Source organism: Kryptolebias marmoratus, linkage group LG8 (genome assembly GCF_001649575.2).
Source record: "Kryptolebias marmoratus isolate JLee-2015 linkage group LG8, ASM164957v2, whole genome shotgun sequence".
NCBI lineage: Eukaryota > Metazoa > Chordata > Actinopteri > Cyprinodontiformes > Rivulidae > Kryptolebias > Kryptolebias marmoratus.
In genome coordinates, this window is record NC_051437.1 from 27,881,860 (window position 1) to 27,907,383 (window position 25,524).

At 45.0% G+C, this 25,524-nt stretch overlaps 1 long non-coding RNA gene across 1 annotated transcript; it reads left to right on the plus strand.

Annotated features, from left to right (window-relative positions):
- The first annotated feature begins 1,894 nt into the window (after positions 1-1,894).
- LOC119617285 lies at positions 1,895-24,742 on the plus strand. Its single transcript, XR_005233515.1, has 3 exons — positions 1,895-2,029; positions 9,166-9,321; positions 23,602-24,742. It is a non-coding gene; the product is annotated as an uncharacterized LOC119617285 (long non-coding RNA).
- Positions 24,743-25,524: the final 782 nt, after the last annotated feature.

The following is a 25,524-nucleotide window of genomic DNA, read 5'->3' on the forward strand; positions in this document are numbered from 1 at the left end:
CAGATGGAAGTTTTATTTCATCTTAAAAACATCTTTTTTTTATCTGAGAGGATGAGCGCTCGTGATGTTTTTAAAACTGTTTAAAACGACAAGAACACGTGCCGCAGAGACGGCTGTAACTCGGTCCTTTTTACGGATACCGGGCTGAATGTTAGTGTGGTCGTAGCTGATAGTCGCCTCCATCAGATACTCTGAGCACCAACGAGTCGTTTTTAAACTTCGGGCTGCACGGTGGTGAACGTTGGGCATCCCTTCAAAAAAGAAAAGGCCAGAGTTTTCTGTGCAGAGTTTGCATTTCTAATATTTGTATGTATGTTACAACCTCTGAAGACCTGGGCTTTTGTTTGGTGGGATTATTTTATTTTATTTTATTTTATTTTCTCCCATGGAGATTTGTATTAGCGGAAAGGTGACATAGCTCGGTGGTTCGAGTCCAGATTACGTGAAACATTTGGCTCCTGCAGGAGGAAGCAGCTGAAGGATTTGGATCAGCAGGATGTTTTTAAAAAGTAATTTTTTTTTAATTCCAAAGTAAAAGGAAGTAATTTTTAATAAGGACAACAGGTGTGGGTTCACTCTCCCGCTGCCTGAAGGTTCACCTGTTCCTGACAGGTGTAGCAGGAACGAGTTCTGTGTTCTCGAGAGGAAACGTGTTTCAACCCAAAAACAAAATATCCTCAGAGAAAATGAGTCGTGGACCAACGTGAGACGAAACGTTTGAGCAAAATGTCCAAAAAAGGACGAAGCTTGAACCACAACAACTGTGAAGCACGGGAGCAGCAGCATCGTGTTGTGGGACCATTCGTCACGAGGAAGGAAGACGATGCGGGAACCCTGAAGACATCAGCCAGGAAGTTAAAGCTTGGACACAAATGGGTCCAAATGGACGATGTCCCTCAGCAGACGGACAGATTAGCGACGGAGCTGAGGACGTGATGAGTTCCACCGGTTCTGTCAGGAGGAACGGGACAAAAGTCCAGGAAGCTGTTGGGAGGAACCCGGAGTCAGACGGTTTGAAGACAATAACACCAAAGACTGAGGACATGGGTGGAAACTTTGTAAATAGCAATAAAAGGACTTCTGTCTCTCTCTCTCTCTCTGTTGTCGTTCAGGCGTTTAGCGAACAGAAATCGTTTTTGGACCTAAAACAGGAAAGGTCAGAAAAGAAAAAACATCAAAAACATTTGTTCCTCAGGAGCTTCGAACGAGAACATGAATCTGACGCTGCAGATGTGCGAGTTTGGACGATGAGGTTGTGTTTATAAACGCTCCCTGTTCGTGTTGGAGGGACCCCCCCCCCCGGCCAGGAACGCTCGTTCTGCCCGCCGTGATCCCGGCCCTCCGCCGAGGCTGGGCGTGTCGCTCCAGAGACCAAAGGTTGCCTTCCAACTCCCCCCTTTATGGCAGCCGGGTCCAAACGGGCCTCTGGATTGTCCCGTCGGCGACGTGGCGGCTGCTGCTGCTTTACTGCCTCCGTGGAGACATGGAGGCACCGCTGCCCACCTTTATGGCTGTTGGGCAACAGGTTGCTGCCTTATCTGTCCCCTGTCGGGCCGGCTGCTGGGCTTCGAAGCAACAGGAAGATAAACGGCTGCAAACGCTACGAGAAAAGAGTTTTCCTGTTTTTATTTAGTTGATTAATGTTTCTGACAAACCTCTCTGATATTTAAGGTGAATATTTAAATTCTCTGAGTCAAAACGGACAATTTGTTCCTCAATTTGTCTCCGCTCTGAGTTTCCCAACAAAACTGCATCTTTGCTTTAAGCCAGGGGTGTCCAATCCTGGTCCTGGAGGCCACCATCCTTTCTCTGCTCCAACACACCTGATCTGAATCAATGGGTGATTAACAGGCTTCTGCAGAACATGAAGAGGAGATTTAACCTCTGAATCAGGTGTGTTGGAGCAGGGAAACAAGGAAAACACCCATCTGCACCTGTCCCTCACCTGTGTCCACTTCCCAATCACCCCTCGTCTTTAAAACCGGCTCATCTTCCTCCATGGTGTGTTGTCTGGTTCTCCTCGTCTTCTGTAAGTTTTTTATTGACTTTTAGTTGCCGCTTTGTCTGAATTTGTTTTCCTTTTTGTTAATAAGTTCTTGAGTTCCTCCATGTTCAGTCAGCGTTTTGGGTTCAACCAGCTCTCCCCAACCTGACATATTATTATTATTATTATTATTATTATTATTCTTTTCTGTAAACCACGGTAGGGTTTTGGTCTTTTAGGACTCCCAGCAGCTTGGCCTCTTCGACTTCTTCTTTGTAAAGAAATATATCCAACCTTTGGGTTCATCTCACAGAACGTTTGGAGCCCAGTGCCACGCTTTTTGTTTTTCAAACCTTCAGATTTAACCTGCTATCCGTCACCGCATTCCTTCAAGGAGCGCCAGGCCTTTTAATTAATTTGACTCTCTGCCCACCTCTAATTTACTATTGTTGGGTTAAAGAAGCTAATCCATTTATTTCCGCTGACAGGCAAACCTTGGGTTTTGATTTCGGCCCGCCTGCGTGAAGGCTGAGGTCAGGCTCGAGTCAAGGCCGCGGTGACTGCGGCGTTTCTGCGGAGGTGTTTGGGTTCCCGCGGCATGGGTCAGTCGAGTCTGTTCTCAGGTTTTATCTCCCTGCTCCACTCAGGATATTTTCTCATGAGCTGTGAGAGAAAAGCAGCTCAACAAATTTTCAGGCCCAGCGCTCTTTAAAGCTCCTTTAAATGCTCCTTTTATTTATTTCTAAGCTCAGTTCTGAGAATAATTTGCCGTTTCCTTCCACGTTCACAGCATCCTGACAATAAACTGAACTCACATTCGTTGAAGAAAAGAAATTCCACCTTAAAAGCAAAGTTTCGTTGTGTTCGCTGTGGCGGCCATCTTGATTCTGGTTAACTCCAAAATGTTGACCCGCTGTACTCGTGCATCCAATCCTTACAATCCCCCCGCTGGTGGATAAAATATTTTGCTGACAGACACAGACATTATGTGCTCTGCTGGCCTAACATAACCAGAAATCATGATCATAATTATGATAAAGGTCTATTATGAAAAGGTTAATTGATTAGTAGTCCGCAAACAAATTCAGGTGTAAAGCTGCTCTGAACAAAATATCTTAATACATATTGACCTTATGATGATCATTTTTATGTTTGTAATGATGTTTTTTTGATGATTGTAATGTAATCCTACTGATGTTTTTATTAGTTAAAGCACTTTGAATGCCTTGCTGCTGAAATGTGCTGTACAAATAAATTTTAACTTTTTTTTTTTACTTTACTTTAATTTAATTTTTAATTTTCTTTCCCTAGATATCTACAAGTATTCATATTCTCTTCGTGTCATATTAAGCTCCTTCCAGTGCTGTTGTTTTTAGGTTAGAGTTTTTATCCAATCAGAATTCAGCTCTTATGTTGCCAGGCAGGATGAAATCTGCCCGGGCCTGTAAATGAACGGGCAAATACAGTTGATTGACAGTTGCGATAGCCAATCAGATCACGAGTTGTGTCAGTCAGGCTCTCTAGCGAGCCTCACGTTACACGTGACATTTACGCGTCCTGTGATTGGATGAATACTTACTAGCTTGAGCCGCGGCAGTGCTGTGCAGATCAACAGAGTCACACCCGGGACTGTTAACGGTTAAAAACTCTTTTAACCCACAATGACCGAAGGAGAGCAACACGTTGATTTGGTTGCTGATATTCTGGCAAGACTGTTTTCAAGACGAACTTTTCAAGAGAAGCTAGATCTCGTTAGAGGAGGACGGCCGACCCCCGAGCTAGCTAGCTAGCTAACCTGTCCCGAGCTAGCTAGCTAGCTAGCTAACCTGTTCCAGAATGGATTTTGTGTTGAAATAAGTGTTTTTTGGGGAGGACACAACCGTTTTGGTGAGTGCAAACATTTTATTTATTTTATTCTATTTTTTTTTTTTAGTTTTGACAGTGGCATACCAGATATGTTTTAATTGCTGATGTGGGTTTGTCGATTTTTAAAATGCGCCGGATAATAGCCCATTTTGTACAGAACTGAGGTGATGCAATGCCAAGTAGTGCTGAAGTGTGTTTCTAACTAGTCTCCAGTCCTGGTGTTATAAATGCTGGCATGATGGAAGGTATTTATTGACTAAGTTGGACATCACTGACGTAGTTGCCAACATTTGGGAATGTTACACATTCACACATTCACATTTTAAGTATCACATTATCTGTGTTTAATTCTGTCTGCCCAAATATATACAGTTGTATATAAAAAGTTTTGCCACACACAGCTTATCTATTCATCAGCTGATCGTGTCTTTAAAACATCACTCCCAGAAATCCACACAAACATCATAGATTCAACATGATTTTCCTGAATTCTGATCAATTAATTTGAATTAAACACACATCATAGTTGCTTAAGATCAGGGCTCTCAAGTTTTGATCTGAGCTTGGAGTGGGATTTTGAGCTGCTAGATGACGTCATCGCCTAATTTGCATATTTGGTCATATTGATCAGGCTGTAGGAGAGGAATATCAACATTGGCAGGACAAAAATGAGTAAAAAACACTCAAAATATGTTTAGAAGCTTTTTGCTTCTAAACAAGTGGAGCGGGTCTCCTCTCTGCTGTGAGATGGACAGCTGTCAGTGCTTGGGGAAGTGGGCGGGGCTTACGGTATGGTGCAGAATCAGTGCTTTTCTCACATTTCTCACTAAATGCGGGACAGTTGGCAAGTATGCACTGAAGGCCTAAGTGTGAAATGCACCGCTCGCCACTGTCGGTTTGGGGTTGTGTTTTTAGTTTCCTGGACGTGCCACAAACTGTGGCTCAGTCTCTGGATTTTGTGTATTTGAGTCTACATCTCAGCTAAATTGCTCTCAAAGGCCGTTGTGGCTTAGCTTTGACCTTAAAATCCCACAGAACATCACGTATGTCAGGCTGTCAGAAAGAGATGGGGGCAGACTCATGGTTACATCAGCGGTTTGATTTGTTTCACCTCAGAACCTCCCACTCAGCTGTGATTTACCGTCCCGCTCGCTGATGAGCTCCTTCACAGAGCCACATCTGTTTCAACTAATCAATGACCGTTTAATAATTACTGTAAACATTGAGACAACCATAACTCTGAGCCGGGTCGGCTGCACGTATAAATCTCAATAACAGCTTAAAATGTGGAGGTGAGTGTCACCGGTGGGTTGAAACGACCAAAACGAGAAGATCAGAGGGTCCCATAAACCAAGAGGTGAGCAGGTGAAAACGACGAGGATGTGTCTCTTTAATAACATGCAGGTACTGCTGGATGATGGAGTTAAAGTTCGTGTTAGTCCTGGTTCTGGTCCTGGAGAGCCGCCATCCTGCAGGTCTTCAGGTGTTTCTCTGCTCTGACTCACCCGACCTGAGTGACTGAGCGATGAACGGGTTTCTGCAGAACCTGAAAAGCTGCAGAGGAGCGGAGAAACATCTAAATCCTGCAGCCTGCAGCTCACCAGGCTGCGCCGATCGAAACTGAGTCTCCAGAGCTTCTCAAAGTGTTCCCGAACGGGTCTCAGCTCTCGCGTGACTCGCAGGACCTCGCTCTCGTGTCGGGGGAACTTTGAACTTGTTCAAAAACAATTTGTGAGACAGTTTCCATTAAAAATGCGAGACAACTTCAGGAGGATTCTGCAGCTGATAAAACCATTGGAGACAAAAAAAAGAGACTACATTGAGACATGATGAAGACAATTTGAGACCAAACTGTGACAAACACCTTTGAAGGTCTGTATGCAAACATGTCATGTGAATTCAGTTTGATTCCAAGTGAAAAATTAGTTTTTTCTCACATTTTTGTGTCTTCGACTCGCAGCCAAGTGTGGAACAGACTTTATTCCACGTTGAGGTGTTTCAAAACAAAAATATAATTAATCGGGATCAAACTGAGACTCTTTGGGACTAAGTCGTGGCAAAGATTATTTGCAGGAATGTTGCTCAGATGTTGAGTTCATCACCAACACGTCCGAAACACCGTTTCAGTTTGATTTCAAGTGAAAAATTAAGTTTTTTTTCTCGCAGTTTTGACTAGTTGAGCAGGGAATTAGTTGCACAGAATCGTGTTTGAGCGTGTTAGTGTCGGAAAACGAACTTTGTCCTTTTCTCTCCCCAAAGCGAACCGGGACGCTCCTATTCCCCGGCGTCTAGCAGCAGAGCTAAACGAGCTTGTTTCGTTCCTGACGCTCGTTAGCTGCGGCGGACGGACGGTGCCACCCGTCCTGTAAAATATCACACGTCTCCACCGGTCCGGCCTTCTGTTTGCCGTCCGTCTCGTCACAGAAATCCCAACTGAATGTAAGAACGAATTCCTCGAAAGACCGAGCAAACACGGGCTAAGACCAGCACAGGAAGTAACTTCTTTCAATGCGATCAGAACGTACAAAAGGTTAACTCGACCCGTTGAAGGTGAATGGAAACTCCGGTCGGTCGAAGTTCAACTCAGCTGGCCCAACCCCGCGGGAACGGCAGGTTATTTGAGGGGCAACCACTTGAGCCGTGCGTGCTTCATTCATACTTTTATCTAAAGTCAACAACGCTATTTGAATATCTGAATAGTGTGTGAGAGAAAAGGATTACCAGGCCGCCAGACATGCGCCGGTATTTATTTTGTCCACGCCTGAGACCCCGAATCACACAGTCTGCTGATATTATTAGCTCTCGAACCACGGCTGGATCTATTCCCAGAATTATTCTTCCATTTTTAGGTGGAAAAACACAAAACGGGACAACAGGAGCGAGGCAGAGCGGGAGGCCCTAAAATAAGACGGAAAACAACGGGGTGATGGATTTCACGGAGACAGACAAGAACGATGACTTCCGGGAGTTTGTTTCCTTGAGGAAAACAAAAAGTTACAGGAAGTAAAGGGGCGGCGGCGGGGGGTTGTTCCAGGATTTAGCCCTGAAGGAATCATCTGTTCATTCCTGCAAAACATACAGTTGATACATGTTGGATTACTAGTTTACCCTTTGACCTACATTCAGCCTTTGCCTTCAGGGACGAGATCAGGGTTGGGTTATAAAACATATCCTAAACCCTGAACTTCCCATGGAGCTTTATTAAATCCGTTATTAGGAAACAGAAAGATGATAAATCAAAATCAAACATCCAGGAGGCCAAAGATCACCTTTGAGGAGCTGGATTAAAAACGCTCCCTGAATCAGAAGCAAAACGTCTTCAGCTACAGATTAGAAGTCCAGTTGTTTTGACTCTTTTTGAAACAACCGTTTTGGGTAGTTTTCTGTGTTTCCGTGTGGATGAAATCGTTTCTGAAACGGCGCCGCGTTCACAGGCACACTTCTGCCCCTTTTACACCGGCTCTAATTCAGAAGTCCGGCTCTGCTCGGCTCGATAAAGAATGCATCGCGTTCACACGGGCTAGTTTGGTCGGGAGCAGAGGAACGCCTCCTCGTGTTGCGGGGGGGCAGGGCCGCGTGGGGGCGGGGGTGTGCGCTACCAAAACTTGGCACAAGTTGTGGAAACAACGGAAGCGCTATGGACAACGTTGGCCATTTGTTGTTGCTGTTTTTTAAACTTATGGGGATTCTCCTGAGACTTCAGGAAGAGAGGCGCAGTGGAAGAAATTCTCTGGATGCCGCGATTGTTGCGCGGAGTAGGACAGCTGTTATCCGCCGGAGATTTCAGGCTTTACAGCGCCTTCAGCTGGGGAACAGACGGCAGAAACGTTGCAGGGTAAGCTAACGCTGTTGTTTATATTCCTACCTTCGCTCTTTATGCTCACATCTGGTCACACCCACGACCAATGAGTGAACAGGAGCTAAGCTTGCGCCGCCCACCCAGCTGGCCCTACTCCGAAGCAGGGACCGGCCTCGAAAAAATGCCGGTGGAAACGCGCGCCAAGCAAGTGGAGTACAGCGGAGCCGGGACCTTTAGAGCCGGTGGAAAAGGGGCATGTCAGAAACAACAGATTTGGGAAAGCAGCACTTCCACGAGCTGTGAAGAAGAATTACGACAATCTGAACTATAAATCCAGTTGTTGTGAACGTGTATCAGGTTTTACGTCCTGACGCCGCAGAGTGACGTAGGGACCGGTCCGGGATCAGGCGCCGTCGGATGACCTCGCATCTCCCGTGTTCGAAGCTGAAATTCTTTCTGCATGTGCTCGTGTGTTTCAGGCATAACAAACGGCCGGGTGCTGGAGCTATCTGTGCTTCGCTCGTGGGAGTGAAAGTGAAGAGGGATCGCTCTCCCTCCATATGTGTGAACGTGTAATGAAGGGTGTGTGTGTGTGTGTGTGTGTGTGTGTGTGTGTGTGTGTGTGTGGAGCTGCCTCTCCATCCGTCACTGAGAGGAGACTACTCGGAGCCCAGAAAGCAGGGGTCAAGTCCGGGCTTACTCAACCCCCGAGGACCGTCCTCCCTCCCCCGTTTTCTCCTCCCTCCTCGCTCCATCACCCATCGGGCGAATACAGGGCTCCGTGTGGGCGGGGGGGCTCGGTTTACACAAGGGAGTGTGACAATAAAGAAAAACCGATTTAATTATCGCCTGCTGCCGAAGTCTCTGTGTGCGTGTCCTTTCCTCTGCAGCGTCAGTAAAATGAGTCAGCCCCATCCAATATGGCCGCCACAGCTGAAAATGGCTACAACTCAGTGGATTTTACAGATACTGAGCCACAGTTTTGGTGTGGTAGTAGCCGAGGGTATTTCACAGAACAGTCTCCAAGTTAACTTTTGGAGTCACCCAAATTCAAGATGGCCACCACAACTAATCCACTTTAGCCACCATGTCATTATTCGATAAACAAAAAGAAATCCAAAATGGAAAAGCTGCGTCTGACCCAGCAGGTTGTAGAAGCTCCTCCAGCAGCAGAACTCTCAGTGGCTTCCTGTTTGTCTCTGACATGGTTGTGGAGGAGTTGTGGCCCACTCTTCTTTCCAGCGTTGCTTCAGCTCATTGGTTCCTGTTTGTCTCTCTCATGGTTGTGGAGGAGTTGTGGCCCACTCTTCTTTCCAGCGTTGCTTCAGCTCACCGCCGTGCTGACAGCTGCAGTGCATTCTGGGTAACCATCTCCACGTTGGTCACATCAAGAGTTTTTTTCTCCTGCAGCCTTTCCAAACGAGCCGAAGTTGTTCCGTCCTTTCCTGACATGACCTTTAACCTTTTCCCTGCTAAGATGGAGCTCTTTTTACAGTTTATTTTTTTCTTTTTTCAGTTTTTAGGCAGTTTTTTTTCTATACGAGCTGCAGAAAACGCTGAAGGCAACATGTCCGCCTGCGGGAGAGCAGGAGGTGCGGAGTGACGGGTGCCAGGAGCCGCCGTCCTCAGAGTGTCAGGGAGGCGTCAGCGCCGAGGCTCCAGGGACCTGCTGGTATTTTTAACAAACACACACACACACACACACATTATCCCCTCCTGCTTGGCCTGCAGGTCACTGACTCATCGGGCGGTTCTGGCCGGACTGCAGAACTTCTCTTCAAGTCCTCGGTTCAGACAGATTTCCACCTAAATGTTTGGTTTAAATACTTTTCTGCAGCTTGGGGACGCCTGCTGAGCTGAAAAGACAAATAAAACCAAAGTTATTTAAACATTTTAGGTCAAACAAATTCACTAAAGCTCGAAAAGCTCGGAGTCAGCCCGCAGGAATGCTGAGTCAGCGTTCGCAGCGTCGTTCTTCTGCTGATATCATCCAGGAGATCGCTGCTACGACTCTGGGGTTTTATAACTTTTATACTTTTTAAAACTTTTAAAGTTTATTTCTAACATTTCCCCATAAAAACACACACAGATCTCAATAATGTCTCCAAAAAATGGTGCTCTTTGAAATCGGCTACTTTTTTATTCTTCTTTTAGCTTTCAGCTCCTGTTTTACTCAAATTTTACAAACTGTTTTGCTAATTTTACCCTTTAGCTAATGTTAGCTTTTGGCTAAGTTTTGGCTAATTTTAGATTTGACCATGGTTTCACTGTTTTATTTGTAGCTATAGTTTTGCTACTTTTAGTTTTTAGCTACTCTTTTTTTTTTTAATGTAGCTAATATTTACTGTTTTGCTAACTCAAAGCTAAATTTAACTTTTAGCCAACATTTAGCTAATTTTAGCTCCTCTTTTTGTCCTTTTAACTTTAAGCTAGTCTTTAGCAAATTTGATCTTTTAGGTATGGTTTGCAAATTTTAGCCTTTAGCCCAATTTTTTTTGCTAAATTTAGTCTTAAGCTGTGGTTTAGCTAATTTATGCTTAGTCTTTTAGCTACTGATTAGCCTTGTTTAGCCTTTAGCTACTGTCTCTCTACGTTTAGCTCTTACACACTGTTTTGATCTGTTTAGCCTTTAGCTCCAGTTTTGCTAGGTTTAGCCCTTAGCTTTGATTTTGCTAACTTTAGCTGTTGGGAACAGTTTCGCTCGTTTTAGCTTCTGTTCTGCTTGTTTTAACGTTACCAGCTTCAGCTTCTGTGACAGATTTCAGCTGTTGTTCAGCTCGCAGCGTTCTCACAGAGTGTTTTAATTTGTTTATTTTCGAACCGAACGTTTCGGCCAATCCTCAGTCTCCTTTCACCTTCGTTTCTTCCTCCCTGCTCCTCGTTCTGTCAGCCGAGGTTCTCCGCCTGTTCTCGGTTCCATCTGTTTGCTCCTGAAAGTGCACTCTGGATAACCTCCCCTCTGTTTCCTGTGGTGGGATGAACCCGATTTATTTCATTGATTTTTCACGAGCGAAAGAATGCGCCAACCAAAGACTGACTGTCTGCGGAGGGTTTATCCCGGTCAGGCTGGAAAACTGAAATCGTGCTAAAGGTTTTACGACGATCAGCGTATTTTTTTTTTTCTTTAAATAAAAAAAGATCTACCAACAGAAATAGAAAGCATGTCTACAGAACTCCTGAAGTGGACATGAATAAAATAAACTGAATTGTGTGCATAAGTTTTGGTCATGTTTGCTCGATCATGAACTTTTCTTCCGGTTAAAGAACAAAAATCTAAATGATGATTCTTGCAGCTTTAATTTAAGAGACTGTTTTACACTGTAGTTTGCCTCCATGTGTAACGTTGTCTCGTTATTATTGCTAATCTGAAGCAGGATCATTTATCCACGACTGTTTGTCTGAGGCTTACTTTTCAGTCGGCCTCTGTCTGGTTACCACGGCGACCGTAACAAGCCACTCGCAGCAGCTTTCGATCTGTCCCTCCTCGCGCTCTCTGCACCAAAATGGCGGCCTGTTTCTCAGCTCAGCGTTTCACAGAACTTGATCGAACGCAGGAACGTGATTTCTTTCTTCTTCTTCTTCTTCTTCTTCCCACACCCCTGTGTTCAGCTGACCGTGAGACGAAGGCTGATGACTCCATTCTTCTCCTGCGTCAGCCGAACCCTCCAGATAAGCGTCTTTACTGCGGCCTAAATGCAAAGAAGAAATAAATAGTTCCCGTCGGCTCGGCCAGAACGGGAACAATCAAACTTAACGGCTCCGTTCTGCGAAACTGGGCCTCGTTAGAACTCCGGCAGCGCCACGAACAAACAGGAAGTGGACGAGTCAATTTCTTTTCTCCGTCTTTAACCACTAAAACCTGAGGACAGCTCAGATCGTTTGAAAGAACGAACAGTCAGTGTCTTACCTGCTGCAGCTCTTTGAACGACTTTGACTCTGAGTTTAACCTGCGGCCCCAAACAAAAGTGGATTTTCTTCAAACGGCCTCAGTCCCAAATATTTTCCAGCATTTCACGCCAGTGCTGTTTAAAAATGGACACATTTCAGCGTGCAGACTGGTGTCCAACGTGAGCAGGAGGACGGAGACAAGCTGCTGAAATCGAGGTTTGGCGTCTTACTGAGCTGCGACTCTTAGGAGACTAATCAGAGTCAAAATGGCGCCAAAATCACACATTACTTTGTTGCCATCTCCTCTGTTAGGATTTAATCTGCTGGAGTGCACTTCAGGAGTGAAAACAGGCAGAATTCGAGCGTTTTTTAATAACATTTCTTTTAGGATCTGTGTAATTTTTAGACCTGAACCACCGCAAACGTTTGGAGACATTCAGGAGACATTCAGGAGACTCCCTGATGCAAGCTGCTCACCACTTCTTGAAGTCTTTTTGGCTCTTCTGTGTTTCCTGTCGGTCGCAGCACAGATTCACGGGTCGCCAAATCCTCCCGAAGCCGCCTCACACTCATCGTGCTTTCTGAAACTTTCTCAGGGATAAAGCCGAGGGCGGTTCCGGAGGCCCGAGGCGACTCCGACTGAGACCGAACCGGTTTTACTCATTTTTTTTTTTTGGACCGTTTAGAACCGGTGCAAACGTTTCGAGACATTATGGAAACTCCTTCGCGAATCCCCGTTGGGATTTAATCGCCAGCAGTTGCAGCCCAGTGAGAGACAGGCTTAATTGAGTGAGTGTGTGTGTGTGTGTGTGTGTGTAGGTGTGTGTGTGTGGGTGTGTGTGTGTGTGTGTGTGTGTGTGTGTGCGCAGTGAGATTCCTCGTGCCTCGCTCATTGTCCTGGCCCTGTAAGACAAAGGGTTAAGTAAATGTTTGGGGAAGATAAGACCACTCATTCTGACAGGCAGCAGGCCCCGCTGCCCAGGGGGGATCCAGACCCAAATTCATCACACACACACACACACACACACACACACACACACACACACACTGTATGCAGATCCACACAATGACTCTCTATTAAAATGACCTTTCCCTCCTCCTCTGACACAATCTCTGCGCTCTCTTCACCCTGTCACCTAAAGGTCTCAGGTTTGAACTCGGTGATTCCTTCATGTTGCGTCCCGCCGCGGGAGGGGTCAGCGACACCGCAGCGACCGCTGACGTCACCCCGAGAGCTTCGTTCTGTTCCCCTCGAACAACAAAAAAACCAACCAGAGTCCGAACGATCGCTTAAAACCCCCCCGGGGGGGCTCCAACCAGAAGCCCCGAGTGGCCCAAAGAGGTGCCGTCGGGCCTTCAGAAGGTGGTTCACGCCTCACCTGCAGGAAACCGCTCATTTAAACCGTTTTCACAGAAGAAGAAGAAAAACAGTCCGAGCTTCACCGCGTCCGACAGAAACGGTTCCTAAGATCTGAACCGAGGCCTCAAACAAACCCCACACGTTTTCTACGACGCTGTTTCATAAGAGAAACGCTTTAAAGGGACAGTTCTGATTTCTTTCTTTAAAGGAGGTTCTGAGCGATCAGTATCTTACCTGCTGTAGGTGGATCGCTCCCTGACTGAGCTGATGAGCTCACGGTCCGTCTGAAAGGGACTTGCGGTGAATTTCATCCATCTGGACCGAATTAAAGTCCGTTTCTCCAAACCTGAGCTTTAACTCTGGTATTTCTGTGGATAAGTCACGAACAGTTAGTATCTTACCTGTTGCAGATAACTCACTGAATGACCTCAGAGTTTAAGCTAAGATCGGCTCGTATCGAGAAGGGGTGGAGTTCCAACAGTTCAGGTCGAACCTTGTAAAGTTTACATGATTTCACGCAGGAACATCTTCAGTACGACTCTCAGCTACTACCACACCAGTTTTAGCTCGATGTGTGTTAAACTGACTGACTTATGGCTTTTCCTGTGTTGGCCGTAGCAGCCATTTTTATTTGTGTTTACTCCGAACGTTCATGAGTTGCATACGTTCATCCAGTCGTTACGTTCGGAGAGTTTCACTAAAATCAGTCCACAGGTTCATGAGATGTTTTGCTAACAGAAGAGTTGGAGCCATGTTTGTGTTTTGTGAGGGGGCATGGCTGTGGTGGCCATCTTGAGTGGGCTTGACTCGAAATCCCAGTCATCTGTAGATGTTCTGCAGGAATCAGGACCTGTCAGGAAAGATGAAGCATGCACGAAAAGCAACAAACGCTCTTTGGAAAATGAAGTTTTTCACGACTTCTCAAAGCACCTCCCTCGTCCCGCCAGATGCACCGGTTCCATCCATGATTAATGTGAGCAGAGCCCAACAGAGCCCAACAGAGCCCAACAGAGCCCAACAGAGCCCAACAGAACCCAACAGAGCCCAACCGAACCCAACCGAGCCCAACAGAGCCCAACAGAGCCCAACTGAACCCAACAGAGCCCAACCGAACCCAACCGAGCCCAACCGAACCCAACCGAGCCCAACCGAGCCCAACCGAACCCAACAGAGCCCAACAGAGCTCAATCAAACCCAACCGAACCCAACAGAGCCCAACAGAACCCAACAGAGCTCAATCAAACCCAACCGAACCCAACAGAGCCCAACAGAACCCAACAGAGCTCAATCAAACCCAACCGAACCCAACAGAGCCCAACAGAACCCAACAGAGCTCAATCAAACCCAACCGAACCCAACAGAACCCAACAGAACCCAACAGAGCCCAACAGAGCCCAACCGAACCCAACCGAACCCAACCGAGCCCAACAGAACCGGCCTCCTGGCTATAGAGGGGAGCACCAGAAGCAGATGATGCTGCAGACCCATCATTCGAGGCCACTGGAGATTGGGACTTAGAGTAATGCTCCTCCTCTGCTCCTCCTGTCTGCCTCTCCTCGACTCTCCCTCCCTGCTGGGTGCTATCAGCGGTCCTGCTCAGTGTCCTCCTGTCACGTCCTGATGTGACTCATGTCATGACTTATCTCGCTCCTCTCCATGACGCTCCTTCCAGCCGTCCCCACCGCCTCCTCCTCCTCCATCGCCCCCGCCGAGGCTCGGCTCTCCTCCGGCATCCACAGGGAGGAGAGGAGAAAGTGGAGGTGTGATCAGAAACGGTTAAACACCTTTAATACCTTTTTCACACGAAGGTGGAGGCAGACAATAATGGTTTGGCCCATTTATGTCTGTTAGCGAAATATCTCATGAGCCACTGGACGGATTTTAGTCAAACTCTCAGGAGATGATCACTGGAGATCAATCTACAACCAGATAACATTTGGAGCAAATCCAGTTTAAGATGGCCGCCACAGCTAATCAACTCTAACAAACCTAAAAATGTCTACAACTCGGTCAGTTTTACATAGATTGGCGTGGTGGTAGCTGAGAGTCATTCCCAATATCTCACAATATTTGCACGAGATCGCTCATGATGTCACTTCCTGCGTTTCACTAAAATGACCACAGCTCTGTCCTTTTTTCCATCGTAAGGTAATCTATGTCCAAAGCCCAGAAAGGCGGCAGGGGAAACGAGATCATTTGAAAGTTTTTATCCAGACTGTTGAATAATTCTGTTCCCTGAACCGAAACGCGCCCCTGCTGTGATTGGGTTCTTGAAGCAGATGTCTTTGGTCTGAAGAGACGCAGAACGTTCCCCTTCCTGGTTTTCTCCCACAGACTCATTTGTTCTCCACCTAATCTCGGGTCCGTGCCGTTTCTCTCCTCCGCCCTCGGGTCTTTGAAGTGCTTTTAAACGGCTCGCTCTGCTTTGCTTCTCGTTTTGACAATTATTTATCAATCCTGCGACGGTCCTTGAGAGCCTGATGCGTCCCTCGGCGGTAAGCGGGGGGGTGGGGGGGGATAACTGCATCGCTGGCTGCAAAACAAAGGAACCCCGACGATGGGACGCGGTGGGGAGGCGAAACATAAATGAAGAGAACTTGTTCCTGGCTTTTATCTGGGCTGAGGTTAAAAACTGAAGGAAGAGAAATGTAAGTGTGAGGAGACCACCCGGCTGGGAACGATTTCTGGATTTTTACCGCCTTCACGTTCGATCCTGTGACTCAGCAGATCACAACTAAACAAGAACTTTTCTTTTTTTTACGTCAATCATTTCCACTTTTTGTGTATTTTGTTAAATTTTTGCTGATTTCCACGTTTACTGACATGTTAACTGCTGAAGATGCTCCTTTCCCAGGCTGCATCGGAAGTGCTACAGCTACTTGCTGCTGCTATTATTTGCACTTACAAATGGCCGCAGATTTCTATGTAAATAACCTCGTAACGTTAAACTGATGACGTTTTATAAAACAGGATTGCAGTTTTTCCACCTGGAGTTGTTTTAATCTGCATCAGAATTAAACTGCTAATGCTAATTCTGCTAATGTTGGTTTTATTAATGCTAATGCTAATTCTACTCTGCTGCTATCGCGAGTTCTACTAATGTTAATGCTAATTCTGTTACTGGTAGTACTACTATTGCTAATGCTAACTTTATTGATGCTAATTATGCTAATGCTAATTGCATTCATTCTAATGCTAACGCTAGTTCTACTAATGCTAATGCTAGTTCTGTTACTGGTAGTACCAGTTTTGCCAATGCAAACTTGACAAATGCTAATTCTGCTAATGCTAATTGCATTCATTCTAATGCTAACGCTAGTTCTACTAATGCTAGTGCTAATTCTGCTACTGTTAATTCTGCTAATGCTAATATTACTAATGGTAATTCTACTTATGTTAATTGTGGTTAAAAGCTAAATTTAGCTCACCTACTTTTAGCTAGCCTTGTTATTTTTAGCGTTTAACTAGCTTTCTTAAGCAACCATTTTAGCCTCACTGGATCTTGGGCTAATATGCTAGCTTTATGTTTTTATGATGCATCCCTTAAACGTCTGTTTTATTGCTTTTATTGTTTTACTGTTTTATTGTGAACCACTTTGGGACTGCTGTCTGGGAAAGGAGCTGTATAAATAACATTTTTTTACCTTACTTTTACTACTAGCTATGATTTGTGCTTTTTATAGTTCGCAGTTGGCCACTTTTAGTTTTTGTCGCTACTCTTATCTGTCATTTCAGTACTTCTGCTTCAGCTTCTCCAGCAGATTTCACTCAAATCTCGGCGTTCAGGCGCCATTGTCACAGAAAATGCACTTTCGCTCGTGTCCTCCATCAATGCTCCTTTCCCTTCTCGTTCCTCCTCCCTGCCATCCCCTCTGGCCTGGCGGCAGCTCCCCCTTATCAATCCACCAAGAGGCTAAGAAAACACAGAGATGTGGGATCCCTCCAGTGCTGGACGCTGTAATTGCCTAATTGCTCTTTTTTTCTTGTTCCAACTTGAGGGTTCTGTTTTCTGTCAGCCAGGCGGGAGCACCTCTCGATTGGTTTAATGCCAAGCCGGCGTCCGTTGCTCCTTGGCTCCTCCAGTGGGAAGAGAGCAAACAGCATTTCTAGATCAGCTTCCCAGGATCACAGCTGGAGCCGCTGGTGGCGACGAACGAACGAGCTGCCATTAAAGGACTGGTTCTCCCGGATCGTCCAGTTTCTCCCTGAAGTTTGCAGCAGACAGGGAGGCTGGAAGTGCTGCGGTGTTGGACGAAGGCCGTGGCCTCGAGACGGAAGATAAATCAATCTCAGCTCCTCCTCCACTTGAGCACGCTGACTCCATCCAAGGCTGAGCTTCCCCCGTCTGTTCAGGTGGAGAAAGACCTCCATCTGTCACCGTCCCTCGTCTCAGTCCACACAGCTGATGTGATAGATGCTCTCCACTCGGACCCTCTGTCCTCTGTGCAGCTCTATCGGCTCAAATGAAGACAGATGTAGGCGCTGCGTAGTTTCCACGGTCATAAATTTCAGGCCGTTCCATTGCAGGCGCGGGGGACTAAAAATGGAGTCAGGTACAAACAGAAAATAGACCCGGAGAACACAAAAAAACAAACCGAACGTGTTTTTTATCAGCAGAGCCACACACTGGTCCAGGAGAGGAAGCGTGGAGGCGTCCTGTCATGGAGGCACGCAGGAAACAGACAGAGACAGGAAGCGGCAACAAGGTTCACACAGTCCTGCAACAACAGCTGCTCAATTACACAGTAAGGGTCGCAGCTGCACACATCTGGAGCCGCACAGCATTCATTCAGTCAGGTCTACAAGGATGTGGTCCAGAGAGTCCGACGGCTTCAGTAGATCCTTCAGTCCGGGCAGGAGGGGGTCTGGGAAAATGGCCGACCTCCTCGCTCAGTTTTTATTTCAGCTTCTGATCCAAAAATGTTGAAACGTAAAGAAACACAAACAAGGTCCTGATGAGATCTGAGTACCTATCCATCATCCGTTCATCCATCATCCGTTCATCCATCATCCGTTCATCCTTCATCCGTTCATCCATCCATCCATCCATCTGTCCATCATCCATTCATCCATCCATCATCTGTTCATCCATCTATCCATTCATCTGCCCATCATACATTCATCCATTAATTTATCTATTCATCCGTCCGTCCATCCATCATACGTCCATCCATCTTTCCATGATTTATTCATCCATCCATCCATCCATCCATCATCCGATCATCTTTGATCCGTCCGTCAGTCAGTCAGTCAGTCAGTCAGTCAGTAGAGGATCCAGGACAGACTTTCCTCCTAAATGTTCTCAGGTCAGAGATGATGCATCAACCAGGCAAAAGGAAACCTGAGTAAAAGGTCTGGATTAGGGGTGGAGGAGTCTTGTAGGACGGGTATAATGTCCAGTGTCCACATTGTTGCGTGTCCACAGTGGGACACCTTGAGATCCTCAAACTCACAGATTCTTTCCGGTACGTTTACTGTACACAGACTCTAATTAGATAACTCGACTTAGTAGAAACAAAAATCAGACACACACAAACACACAGATGTAGATAAGTCAGGACTAGAGTGCAACGAGACCCTGGAGACGAACTCAACCTTCATAAAAGACACACCTGTGAGGACTCAGTTCAAACGTCGCTCTCTCAATGTGGACCTGTTTGCTCCCTTCTGTCTGAGTTAGAAATATTTATCCTCGTCCTCTTCTTGTTTGACGTCTCGGGGTTTTTTTTTCATCGCTCTGGGTGGCCTGGACTCCGCCGGCTTCATGATGTCATCCACGCTAACATGGACGCCAAGACGGCAACACGAGGCGGGCGGTGAAGTGAGGCAGCTTTTGAGCTGAAATCTGTTGCTGAAGTAGCTGAGAGTCATTAACAACACGTGCTCTGAGTGCTAACAGGTCATATAAGAGCTTGAGATTAAAAAATATATATATATATTTTAAGGTTTAATCAAAATAAGCTGATTTTAGTTTAAAACTCTGACAAAAATGGGATGCTAGGCCTTGTTTTCTTTAGTAAAATATGTTGTAAAGTAAAATAACTCACCTTTGTAATGTGCTGCTTTCACCAATAAAGCAGAAAAATATTCAAATATACAGAAATTAAAGAGCTGCTGGGATTTAATATATAAACAAACAGAAAACCAGGTTATAGAAACCAACCTGTGGCTGTTTGGTAGCTCATAAAATTCAGTTTGTGCAGATTTATCAACATATTTCCTGTTTTTACTTCAGGTTTGCTTTAAGAAATGTTTATATTCTGAAAAATAAAACAGAAAACATCTTTACAAAATATAAAACAATTAAAAGAAGGCAGAAAATGACACTAAAGCTCCTTTTTTTTATCGTTGCACCTGATCAGTCCCAAGCCTGAAGGCAGAGTTCAAAGGTCACACTGGCATGCGTTTGTCTCCTGGGCAACCCCGCGGTGTGTCCAAACATGGACGCTCCACCCTCTCATCAACAGTCGGCCATGTGCCGCCTGAGTCCAATGACCGAGGATCGGTGACACGTGAACACACACACACACACACACACACTGTTATCAGCACTGCATGACCGGCTCACACTGACTCCTCGCCGCGCCCGTCTCTGATGAGGTCACCATTACGGCTAACGCTTCACTAAATACCTGAAACATTCGCAGAAGTCCTCCTGTGTGGCTGTTAGGTTTTCTGCATGGCGAGCAGAGCTAGCCTAGCAAGCTAAAAGTTAAAATCTGACCTCACAAAAACCTTCATGGGAGATTAAGTTGGGATTTTCTTATTGTCCTGGTTTTACTTAACCTGAATTAATTTTCACAAAAACAGTTACACATAAATTACAATAAACTTTGATTCTGTGCAGTTAACCGGTTAGCTTTTTGTTAAATATTAGCCTGCAGTTAGCCTGTTGTTAACCTGTTAGCATGGAGTTAGCCTGTTAGCCTGCAGTTAGCCTGTTAGCCTGAAGTAAAACAGTTGTTAATGTGTTAGCCTGCAGTTAGCCTGTTAGCCTGAAGTAAAACAGTTGTTAATGTGTTAGCCTGCAGTTAGCCTGTTAGCCTGAAGTAAAACAGTTGTTAATGTGTTAGCCTGCAGTTAGCCTGTTAGCCTGAAGTAAAACAGTTGTTAATGTGTTAGCCTGCAGCTAGCCTGTTGTTAACCTGTTAGCCTGCAGCTAGCCTGTTGTTAACCTGTTAGCCTGCAGCTAGCCTGTTGTTAACCTGTTAGCCTGCAGCTAGCCTGTTGTTTACCTGTTTGCCTGCAGTTAGCCTGTTAGCATGGAGTTAAACTGTGATTACCCCACTAACCTTTATTTAGCCTGCAGTTAGCCTATTAGCCTGAAGTAAAACAGTTGCTAATGAGTTAGCCTGCAGTTAGCCTGCAGCTAGCTTGTTGGTAATCTATCATCTTGTTGGCCTGAAGTAAACGTTAATGTTTTAGCCTGCAGTTAGCATGTTAGCCTGCAGTTAGCCTGTTAACACATTTTTCTACAGGTAATCTATTAGCCCTCCAGTTAGCCTGTTAGCCTGCAGTTAGCCTTCAGTTAGACTACTAATAACCCATTAACCTATAGTTAGTCTGTTGGCCTGAAGTAAATCTGTTGTTAATGTTTTAGCCTGTTAGCCTGTAATTAACCTGTTGTTAGCCTGTTAGCCTTCAGTTAGCCTGGTTTTAATCTATTAGTCTGCAGTTAACCTTGTCAGAAATGGTGAACAATTTAGGCTAAAAGGTAGGGTTAATTTGAGTTTATTTGATGGGTTTTGAGAAAAAAAGTTCAATTTTATAAATTGCCAAGTGGAACAATACAGATTTTTTTTTTAAATATGTTAATTTAACACTTGTTAATGTCCACAACTACACATATGAAAAGCATAACTACTAACACTATTAGGAATAATTATAATAACATGAAGTGTAAATTGAAGAGTTTGACTAACATGTTTTTTTTTTTGTGTTAATATGATCTGTGAGGAGCATAAACTGAATATTAGTATTTAAAGACTAAAAGTTTAGAAACCTCAGGCAGAGGCCACCTGTCAGACCTGCCAGAAAAACAAGATGGCCGTCGGACTCAAAGGCCGCTGTCGGTTTTTTTTTTGGTCGTGTGCCGCTCGGCGCCTGACAGAGCTGCACAAACATTTATGTTGCAGTAATTTTTAAAGGCCTCTGCAGCGTCTTATAAATCTGCCCGCCGCTTTGATGTCTTATCAGCCGTGTGTGTGTGTGAGTGTGTGTGTGTGTGTGTGTGTGTGGGTGTGTGTGTGTGGGGATTCACATCGAGTGTAGGTATTAAACGGCTCATTGACCTGAATAAATGCGTCTTTCTGGGAATTAACATACTGTGGCGATTGTTTCTGTGCAGAACTTCTTTTAATAAAACTCACATTTTGACACAGAACAAATAAAAAGCATCAAACAAGACAGTTTTAGCAAACTTAACATATCTTTTCTTTAAAAAAAAAAAGGCAAAAACACCTTTTTAAATTATGTTGTAAAGGATGAGCAGACAGTTATTAATCTATGATGAATTAAAGTTACAGCAGTTTGGGTAAAAACGGACACCAGTGAGCCAAACTTTGTGAAATACTGAGTTTACTTTTACCAAATTATTATTTTACCACAGATAATCAGATTCAGCAAACACAAAACTGGCTGTGGCTGTCGGTTTTACAGACACTGAGCTGTAACTTGGTGTGGTAGTAGCTGAGAGTCGCTCCCAACTCGTACTCTGAGGGTCAGTACCAACAACGAGCTGCAGTGAAATGATTGTTTTTCTCTTGGATTAGGAATAAATCAAACTGTTTAAAAAGCTGAAGCGGAGAAAATCAAACGTCTTCTTTCATATTCAGAGAGCGACAGTAACTTCCTGTCCGGTCCCCTCCTCGCCGGGTTTGTTAAACGATGTTTACGTTTGGCTGAGACGGCGGTGATTTACAGGCGTGTGGCGGCTGGACCGGGTCGAGGTAATGATCATAAATAAGAGGTGAAGGAGAGGAGGCGAGGAGGCGGAGGGGAGGGGACGAGCGAGGGAGTGAGAACGGACGCCGTAGCCGTGACGACTTGTTGCTCATCCTGTCACAAGATCCTGCGAGCGCCGCTGACCTGGAGTGAGCTCACCTGGAGACATCAGGGATCGGTTAACTGCTATTTCTCAGATAAACTGGATTAATTAGGGTTACAGCTGGACTCACTGGATTATAATCTGAATCTGACTCACTAGATTAAAATCTGATTCTATCTCACTGAATTATAATCTGACTCACTGGATTATATTCTGAAATTTGACTCACTGGATCACTGAATCTGATTCACTGCATTACAATCTGAATCTGACTCACTAAATTAAAATCTGAATCTGACTCACTGGATCAAAATCTGAATCTGACTCACTGGATTATAATCTGATATTTGACTCACTGGATTATAATCAGAAATTTGACTCACTGGATTATAATCTGAAATTTGACTCACTGGATTATAATCAGAAATTTGACTCACTGGATCACTGATTTTTGATTCACTGCATTACAATCTGACTCACTGGTTTAAAATCTGACTCACTGGATCACAATCGGAATTTGACTCACTGGATCGTAATCTAATCTGACTCACTGGTTTATAATCTGAATCTGTCTCATCCATCCATCACTTTATTACAGTTTTACTGAAAAATCAAACCAGCTGAGTCTGTTATCATGTTGGGAAACAAACTGGAACTTTATTTGAAATACAGTTAATGTTAAATAAACCCAAATATTCAAATATTACAGAGAAAACATCTGAGGCCTCCTTTCAGTTGGGTCTTTATTTTTCTATTTTCACCAGGTTCTGCCTTGAACTGATTTATCTGAATGAATCAGCTCACACACACACACACACACACACACGGTAAAACTCAGATTCAACCTTTAAAATACGCTCCCTTTGATGCCAACCTGCAGTTATTCTTTTATCTCTTAAACAAGAAGGTTTGTTCCTATAAGAAACATCAGATTTCTGGTAAATGGAGGTCAAAGTGTTGATATATTAAACATTAAAGTTTGTTTTATAAATTATCAGTGGAGAGAGGAGTCACTTAAACCTGACCTTTAACCCCTGACCTCTCCTGAATCAGACTCCGTTGTCGGTTTTTTGTTATTTCTCGTCAGGAAATGAGAAAGTGTTTTCTGGCCTCCCTCAGATTGGCTCCTTCCTCCTCCCAAAGGTCCAACTCCGCCCTCTGGTGGTCGGAGGGAAACATTGCAGCGCAGAAACATTCAGTTTGGGTTCAGATGCTACTTTAGGGCTTTAAATTAAAGAAAATAAATATTTTTACAACATTTAAACTGCAGAGGTTTTAAAATCATGAACTGTCCTATGTGTCACTGAAATGTACAACACTGTGCAAAAGTTTTAAATCATTCCCAAATTCATTTTGCTTCCAAGGAGTTAGACTTTCTTCTGATATTTAAAAAACTGGTCTTAAAGCAATTCTTTTTTATTTTTTTGGCTTTTTAGGCACAAGCTGCACAGTAATCTGTCATGGTCACATACTGTTTGGGAAATGAGTGAAAAAGAAGCAAAGGTTTGAAGAAAAACCTCAGGAAATCCAAGGAACTGTTGATTAGGACCACTTTAAAAGATCGGGTCGGACTCAATGGAACATTTTACAGCTAAACTTCGTTTTTTGTGTTTTTCTTTCTTGTTTTTTCCGATTCAACTGATTGATTTTCCAACGAGAACCCTCCTCTCCACGGCTGCACCTTCAGATCCTGTCCACGAGAAAACCAGAAACAGGATCGGAGACCGAGGACCCAGGTGGAGCTCTGTCCTGCAGATGTGGACACAGTTCTCCTTTTGGTGGAGCAGGAACCGGCGTCCCAGCGCCTCGTACCCCTGAAGCACCGTCAGAGTCTAAAGTCTTCTCCAGATCCACCAAACATCCAGACCCCCGTGACCCCCTTAGAGACCCTGACGGCGTGGAGATGTGGTCCAAACCAAAGGTGCGCCGCTCCAGTCCAGTCTGCCGCTCCACCGGTGGCCAGGGCTGCCACTTTTCACTTCGTTTTCTGAAATAAGGTTAAATTTTACAGTCTAGTCTTTGTTTCCTCTGAAGTACTTCCTACTGCAGCTCAGCCTCCTCCACCCTTTTTAATTATTTCCCTCTTTTAAATTCCTGTCAGTAAATCCTGTCTGAAACTTCCGGGTTAAAAAACAGCCCAACGGGTCACATTTGGACCAAACCAACCCTGCTTAGCTTTAACTCAGCCGGGTGGGGTCATCGCTTTCACCCAACACACCTGGTTTCAGTTTTCACCCAAAAAAATCAGCTTAAAATAACTCAAATGTTGAATTATTGCCAACATTACTGGATAACTGCTGAGTCAGCATTCAGCTGTTTTAAACATTCGGCTCATTCAGGCGAAGGCTCCTCTGACTGTTAGCATTTGTAACTTTTCTACTTTTTAAAATATTAAACATTATTTGAAGCTTTCAGTTTTGTTGAATATGAATCTATAAGTTTAGCTAATTTTAGCTTTTAGTGACTATCTTGCTCATTTAGCCACAGATTTGGTCATATTAGCTATTGTGCTTATTTTAGCTTTCAGCTATGGTTTTAGTAATTGTAGTATTAAGCTACTGTTTTGCTGGTTTTAGGTTTCAGCCACTGTTTTGGAAACTTTAGCATTTATTGACGGTTTTACTAATTTAGCACTTAGCTACTATTCTGCTAATATTAGCTTTTAGTTATTGTTCTCATTTTAGGGTTTAGCTAATGTTTTGATATTCTTAGCTTTTAGCTACAGTTTTGCTCGTTTCAGCTTCTGTTCTGCTTGTTTTGTTTTTGACAGTTCAGCTTCAGCAGACGTCACATTTTGCTAGCTGCAGCTTTAGCTGATGCTAGCTAGCTGACGCTAATCATTATTAGCATCAGCTAGCTAGCTAGCTTCACTGTCGAAAACAAGCTAAAGGTAACAGCAGAGGTCAGAGGTCAAACGCCAGGTCAGACATTTTGGACCTTAACGTCTTATTTAGTCCCGCCTTCTGAGACGAGACGCAGCTGCTCTCCGTTTGGAGTCGGCCATCTTGGTTTCAGGGTTGGGTCAAACAAATAAATGCCATGAGTGGAATCGCAGCGTCTGTCTCTGTCTCTGTCTCTGTCCCTGTCCCTGTCCCCGACTCTGTGTCCCAAGCCGCTCGGTCCTCTCCAACTCGATAAGAATGACCTCGTCTCTGACCTCGAGCTTCACAGGTGTCGCTTCAGAGCTCCTTTCTGCACACGGCGTGTTTCTAAAGCCTGAAGCGGCGGCGGCGGCGGCGGCGTGACACGGCGGCGGAGTTGGACGCGGCCATCAGATAAGGACAAGCTCGCGTCGGCCTTTGTTGAAATAATTACGTCTCATTTCGCCGCGGGGAGCAGCAGGTCGAACAATGACAATAAAGATGCCCGGCTCAGCCCAGTCGGGCCGGTTCTGAGGAATCTGGTTCTGGAATCAGGAAGACATGCTTCCTGTCACATTGCACAAGGCGTCCATCGCCTCCCGTCTCCATGGCGACGCACAGCCCACTTCCATTGTCAGATTTGCACGGCGGCGGCGCAGACAAGGGCTTCGCCACGCGCCGCCGACCGACACGTTTTGAGATCGTTACGCCATTTTTCAC